This window comes from Chiloscyllium plagiosum, chromosome 12, assembly GCF_004010195.1.
Source record: "Chiloscyllium plagiosum isolate BGI_BamShark_2017 chromosome 12, ASM401019v2, whole genome shotgun sequence".
In the NCBI taxonomy this organism is placed as follows: Eukaryota; Metazoa; Chordata; class Chondrichthyes; order Orectolobiformes; family Hemiscylliidae; genus Chiloscyllium; species Chiloscyllium plagiosum.
Genome location: NC_057721.1, coordinates 12,218,571 through 12,226,094, shown reverse-complemented (window position 1 = coordinate 12,226,094; position 7,524 = coordinate 12,218,571). Strand labels below are relative to the sequence as shown.

At 40.4% G+C, this 7,524-nt stretch overlaps 2 protein-coding genes across 2 annotated transcripts in view; one reads left to right on the top strand and one right to left on the bottom strand.

Moving 5' to 3' along the window:
• rs1a (retinoschisin 1a) overlaps positions 1-7,524 on the bottom strand; it is a 203,723-nt gene that overhangs the window by 28,934 nt on the left and 167,265 nt on the right. The gene's annotated exons all lie outside the window — the stretch shown is intronic.
• The window catches only part of cdkl5 (cyclin-dependent kinase-like 5), a 156,360-nt gene continuing 154,707 nt past the window's right edge, over positions 5,872-7,524 (top strand). Inside the window, exon 1 of the mRNA XM_043700477.1 lies at positions 5,872-7,364. The gene's annotated coding sequence lies outside the window, so the exon portion shown is untranslated. The remainder of the gene's footprint in view (positions 7,365-7,524) is intronic.

Sequence of the window (7,524 nt, the reverse complement as noted above, 5' to 3'; positions counted from 1 at the left end):
GGATGGGTATATGAATAGGAAGGGTTTGGAGGGATATGGGCCGGGTGCTGGCAGGTGGGACTAGATTGGGTTGGGATATCTGGTCGGCATGGATGGGTTGGACCGAAGGGTCTGTTTCCATGCTGTACATCTCTATGACTCTATGATAGATGAAGCAAGCAGCTGATAAAGTATACAGAAATTCAGCTTTACTAATAAGGACATAGAGTACACCAGCAATGAGGTTATGTTGAACTTGTACAAGACATTAGTTAGACATCAGCTGGAGTATTGCATACAGGTGTGGACACAACACTTGAGTAAAGATGTGAATGCATTGGAAACAATGCAGAAAAGTTTTACAAGAATGGTTCCATGTATGAGACATCAGATTATGAAGACAGATTGGAAATGTTGGAATTATTTTCTTTGGAGAGAAGGCTAAGAGAAGATTCAATAGAAGTTTTCAAACTCATGAAGGGGCATGACAGAATAGATAGGGAGAGACTATTCCCTCTTATAAAAGGATTGACGACAAGAGAGCACAGAATCACTATACAGAAGTAGCCCTTTAGCCTTCACTGGCAAATGCTACTCTAAATCCACATTCATCCCACTTTCCAGTACTAGGCCCACAGCCTTATGACATTTCAAGGGCTCATCCAAGTATTTTGTAAAGGTTGTGAAGTTTCCCACCTCAACTACCGTACCAGGCAGTGATCTTCAGATTCCCACCAACCTCAGCCAAAACCTTTTGTTCTCAAATCCCCTCCAAACCTCCTGCCTTTCATTTTAAAATGATGTCTCTTTGTTATTTATCCTTCAATTAAGGGGAACGGCTGCTTTCTATTTACCTTGTAAATCTTATACACCTCAATGAGGTCCCCTCTCATCCTTCGCTGCTCTAAAGAAATCAATCTAAGCTATTCAGCCTCTCTTCAGAGCTAACCTGCTCCAATTTAGACTCCAACCTCCTGGTGAATCTCCTTTGCACCCCTCCAGTCCAATCATATCCTTCCTATAGTGCAGTGACCAGACTGCACAGTATTCCAGCTGTTGAGTAAGATGAGGGAGAACCCAAAGATATATTCTTAAAGTATATCAAAGAGAGAAGAATAACAGGAAAGAGACAGCCAGTTAGGAACTGAGGAAATAATCTGTGCATGGAACTGGAGGATATTAGTAGTGGATTAAATGAGTATTTAAGTTTTCAAAATTTTGCACAGCTCCAACATAACCTCCCTGTTCTTAATAATTTATACCATGACTGATAAAGGCCAGGTCCCATCAGCCTCTTTAACTACAATATTAACTTGTCCTGCTGCCTTCAGTCATCTGTGGACAAGCATCCAAAAATCCCTCTGTTCCTCTGAGCTTCATTGTGTCTGGCCATTCATAGAATACTCACTTTCTGGTTTCTTCTTCCAAAGTGCATCACCTCACACTTATCAAAATTAAGTTCCATTTCCCACTGATCTGCCCATTTGACCAATCTATATCTTCCTTTAACCTAAGGACGACTTCTCACTGTCAACCACCCAATCTTCCTTTCGTCTGCAAAATTACTTATCATTCCCTCTATATTTTTTCTATATTGCTTAGATATAATTACAAAAATTAAGGGACCAGCACAAATTGCAGTGACACACTACTGGACACTAGCCTCCAGTCACTCAAATGACCTATCACCACCCATTGTCTCTTACTACTAAGTCAATTTTGGATCTAACTTAACAAGTTACCCAGGATCCAATGTACTTTTACCTTCTTTTCCAGTTTCCCACGTGGGTCCTGGTCAAAGGCTTTGGTGAAATCCATATAAACTATATCAATTTCTTATCTACATACCTGATCACCACCTCAAAATTTTCAATCAAATTTGTTAGGTTTGACCTCTCTCTGACAAAGCTGTGCTGATTATCCCTGATCAAATCTTGCCTCTCTAAGTGGAGATTAATTCTTCACTTCAGAATTTCCTTCAAAAAGGTTTCTCTACTACTAATGTGAAACTCACTGGTCTGCATTTGCCCAGTTTATCTCTTCCACTCTTCTTGAAAAGTGGAATCATATTAAATGTCCTCAAGTCCATTGGTACCATTCCCTTGGCCAGAGAAGAATTAAAAATTTGAGTCAGGGCCTTTGTAATTCTCTCCCACTGCAGTCTGAGACATACCACATTAAAAGTATCCACTGTTAAGCCCACCAAAATGTCCAATGCCTCATTACTCCTTCTGTCAACCTCTCAAGAAGCTCATAACCCCTCTTGCCAAATACTTCACTTACATCCTCCTTGTTTAAATTGAAGGCAGTTGTGAAATACTCATTTAATCCACTACTAATATCCTCTGGCTCCATGCACAGATTATTTCCTCAGTTCCTAACTGGCTCTCGCTTTCCTGTTATTCTTTTCTCTTTGATATACTTAAAGAATATATCTTTGGATTCTCCCTAATCTTACCCAACAGTGGTTTTTCCATTCCCCCCCCCTTTGCTTTCCTAATTGCCTTAAGTTTCCCCTGAATTTTCTATACTCCACATGGGCCACTGTTGATTTGTTCCCTTTGTACCTATTAAAAGTCTCTCTTTTGCTTCTTATCCAGTCCTGAATATTCAGAGATGTTAAGGGTTCTCTGGGACTTGTTGCTCCTACATTTCACCCAAAACGGATCATGTTTGGTCTGTACTCTATTTTAGTGCTGCACTGTTCTGTTGTTAGATTTAACCAGAAGTAGCTGTTCCCAGTTTATTTTGGCTTGATCCTGCCTCATTTTAATAAAATCTGCCTTTAGCCAAATCCAAAACCCTTTTTTAGTAGACCACTTATTCCCTTTCCAATGCAAAATTAGAATGTATTGTGGTCACTATCACTAAAATGCTCTCTCACTGCCACTTCAAACACCTGGCCAGATACTAGGTAATTAACAAAAGAAGCAACTTTGATCTTAAAAAAAAACTTATTTGCAAAATGAACAATTAGGGCTTGGAAAGCTCTGCTTGGATATATGGTGAGCACAGGTTCAGTTGTGGCATTCAAGTGGGAATTAGATGATTAATTGAATAGAAACAATATTCAGGGTAATGGGGAAAAATTAGGAGAATGACACTAAGTCATCATGCTTATTCAAAGAGCCAGTTCAGACACAATGCACCATGAGGGCGGCACAGTGGTTGGCACTGCTGCCTCACAGCACCAGGGTCCCAGGTTCAATTCCAGCCTTGAGTGACTGTCTGTGTGGGGTTTGCACATTCTCCCTCTGTCTGCATGGGTTTCCTCTGGGTACTCCGGTTTCCTCCCACAATCCAAAGATGTGCAAGTTAGGTGAATTGGCCATGCTAAATTGCCCATAGTGTTAGGTGCATTAGTCAGAGGGAAATGGGTCTGGGCGGGTTACTCTCCGGAGGATCGGTGTGGACTTGTTGGGCCGAAAGGCCTGTTTCCACACTGTTGGGAATCTAATCGTAGCAATTCTGTGATTGTGAATCAATTTAGTTAACTAAGTCATTAGTAAATAGTTAATAGGTCACGCACCAGCACAGATCCTGTCAAACACCGCATTCCAATATAGATAAATATTTATTATCACGACCGTCTCCTTCCACCTAACCAAGTCAATTTTTTTCCATGCGCACTGGAAAACCATGCTACCAGTTTCTAATGTGGAAACTCATCGAATGCTTCTGTAACCCACATCCATAGACATTCCACTACTACCTGATTTTTGAAGAAATAAATAAATTAGGTTTGTTGGACAAAATCTACCAGCTCAGAAATAATTGTTGGCTTCACTAATCATCTCAAATTTCTCAAGCGCTCAGTCACTCTACCCATAATCATAGATTCCAATAACTTGCCCACAACAGATGTTAGATTGACAGGTCTATAATTTTCCCTTTTTTTCCCCTCTCAACTTTCAGGAGCGTTTGAGTTGAACTTGGCTGGACACAAATGCTGGAATAATGTACCACTGGCATGGAAGCATTACAGGAGACTTTCGGAGAATAGATATTCTGTACTGTGGGAGGATTAATGACTTACAATGAGGGAAAAGTTTATAAATAACATTAGCATTATGGGGGAGGATGTGACGAACAATCACAAAGCAGGAAGAATCTGAGGACTGGAAAAAAAATGAGAACAACAATTCCAGGTTTTCCAACTCACCAAATTCTACAACGTAAACACTGCATGCAGTAACAATAGGATATGTTTGAGCAGTGGGTTTTAAGAATGTGTTCATTAGATGTTTGCCTTTGATTTCTATGTAAGTCCTGTTTCTGGTGTCTAATCTTGAAATGGATGAAAGTAGTGATTGTTGTTTAGGAATTGAGGAGAAGAATATTTTTGGTTCATTCATGCTGACAAGTGTATTCATTACTGCAACTGCCAGACGTTCCCCATTTTTTACAAGTTTGTTCATTGTTTAAAGATTAATTTTACCCACCTACCGTTTTTCTGCATCTGCATGTCATTTAGTGTTGTTTTATGTCTTCCAGTTGGTAAACTAATATGCCTTGAAGAGATATGCTCATACCATCACTGTCATAGCATGTATCATCACTCTACCATAGCATGTCACCCAAGGGCAGAAGGGTGTCATACTCCATTTTGAAAAAAAACTATACTGGAATCATGCTTCTCTTTGTAATCTTATGGCTCAATATTAGCTCAGATATTTATGTGCTTGAGAAATATAATGTTTATATATAATAGTTGTAATAAATATTTACAGTTGCAGAGTTAGAGAGTATGGAAACAGATCCTTTGGTCCAACTAGTTGATGACGATCACATATCTTAAACTGATCTAATCCCATTTGCCAACACTTATCCCTTATCCTTCTAAACCCTTCCTGTTCATATATCCACCCAGATGTCTTTTAAATGATGTAATTGGACCCACCTCCACCACTTACTCTGGCAGCTCATTCCATACACACACTACGTTTCATGTGAAAGTTCCAAAAACTTGTTGAATTCTTCAAAACTACAATACCCACACAGTTTCTTATGGGAGATAACATAAGCTTTTGTCACATTAAGTAAAACACCCTGTTGGAGGTAAATTCACACCAGTCTTTAAAGGTGAATGAACAAACCGTTCACAGTGCTGTACTGATCTGAAATTGCTAATTCATAGTAGGTAGGGTGCTTGATCTCTGTTGCTGAAAATGTGTTGCTGGAAAAGCGCAGCAGGTCAGGCAGCATCCAGGGAACAGGAGAATCGACGTTTCGGGCATAAGCACTTCTTCAGGAAACAGGCCCTTCGGTCTAACCAGTCCACACCGTTCCTCCAAAGAGTAACCCACCCAGACCCATTTCCCTTTGACTAATGCAACTAACGCTATGGGCAATTTAGCATAGCCAATTCACCTGACTTGGACTGTGGGAGGAAACCTGAGCACCCATAGGAAATGCACGCAGACACGGGGAGAATGTGCAAACTCCACACAGACGATTGCCCAAGGCTGGAATCGAACCTGGGTCCCTGGCGCTGTGAGATAGCAGTGCGGTTCACTGAGCCACTGTGCCGCCCACTTGATGAAGCATTTCTCTGAATACTGCCAAGATTACAAGAAAAATTTCATGACAATTGTTTAAATAATGTCCTAAAACAATACGTGTCTACAATGCAAATTGATCCATATTTCCGAATGAAGCACTGAAACACATTAGGGGAAAAAACACTAAGGAGTTACAAATATGAGCAAAATGATTATTTATGCAGATCAAGTATTGTAACAGTGAATGGTTAGTTTGTAGACCTTTATAAAAAAAAGAGATGTGACAGTCCATACACTTTAGTCTTATGCAGTTTTTATTGTAGTATAAATCTACTTGTTTCCAAGGCTGGCATTGCACTCCTCTGACAATATTCTTTCCATGGCTTCCAGCTTCATAATCCCCAAGTCCAAACAACTGATCTTTCTTCCCAAAATCCACAAATAAACTTTCCTGGACCCATATTTCAGCCTGTTCCTTTCCCACTGAAGTAAATTTGTCCTACTATAACTACTTTTTCTCCCCACGCAGTCTCTTTGCAGAGCATGTTCACTCAGTCTGCAGAATCGATCCTGGCCTTCTGGCTACTAGCCATTTTGATTCTCACACTTTCGTCCTTGACATATTGTAATATTCTAGTGAAGCCCAACACGTTGTCTCCTCCCCTCAGGCATGTTGCAGCCTTCTGGACTCAACAATGAACCCAACAACTTTAGATCATGAACCCTGTCCCCCACTTGGATTTGCTATTTTCATCAAGTGCCAATCTGTATCTTGTTTTCATGCTTTTGCTATTACACAAAACAGTCTCTTATTCTGCTTATGATACTTGTTCTAGACCAATTGTTTCTTTACTACAATCATTGCCACGACCTTTAACATCTTTGTAATTTAATCTCTGCTTCACCTGTCCCTTACCTTCCCTTTTCTATTTGATATTTGCTACTTTTTCAAAAGCGTAAAACTCATTACATACCTACCTTCAAAAGGTTCGGTCTATTCTCAGTGGTTAGCCAGAGTAGTGAAACTGAGCATCATATTTTATGCGAACCTCATTCAAACAGCTGCTTACTCCAGTCCCCTGAACCCACAATGTAAAAACCAGCAGAGTCAACTTGTCTACAACCTTTTGTTGCTCTCAAGGAGATGGTATAACTATCATATTAAATTCCACAGAACTGGCACTGGTGAATGTATAGAAGATGAAAGTAAGTTGTTGCATTATTCCCACTTTCTTCTCAATCCTTATCGTAAAGGACAACAAGAAAAAAAACAACTTTTGTGACTGGGAAAACTTGTTTTCCTCCACATCTTGTTTCCCCTCAATAGGCCCCTTTGCATTCCTTTTCTAAATTCAGATAATGAGCTAACGCATAATGGGAGGATACTTTCTGATGATTTACTGCTGCAGCAGCTCAGGTAGAGATCATGAGATTGCTGCTGTCAAAAAGGCTCTGATTGCTGTCATCATAGGTTGAGATCACATTGCTCAATGGGCGATGCAGGCTTTTACACGGTCCAACAGATTCCTAAGATTGTTAAAATTTTGCCCCACAGACATTGCAGATAGCTTGAGAACTTTCATGTTCCTCTGAGCAATGAGCTCTGCACCCGTGACGGTATCAATCAGAATATCAGCAATTGTGCTCCGACCACTGCCAATCAATGAATGCTCTTGCCTTTCAATCAACCAACTCACGCTGCTGCCAATCTTGATGTTGGAAGGCCAAAGAAAGGCCCTGAGGAACCAGGGATGCTCAAGGGTTGCCGGCAGTCTTTCCAGTGAAAATCAGCAGCCCCTGCACCAGCCATACATTGAACCCTGGGAAGAGCACAACAAGCACTCGGGAACGGACAAGGATAACCAGTTTTTGTTTGTATTATTTGTATGTTACTGGATAAAGTTGCTTTATGAAAGATTTTGTTTATTGCCTTTACCATTCGATGCTAGCCGACGTGTTGGGGGGTTGAAGGAGAAACACTAATCCCAGTGTTTTTAACAAAAAAAATGTTATCTGGGGGTGAGGGGTGTTCACCCTCTATCCT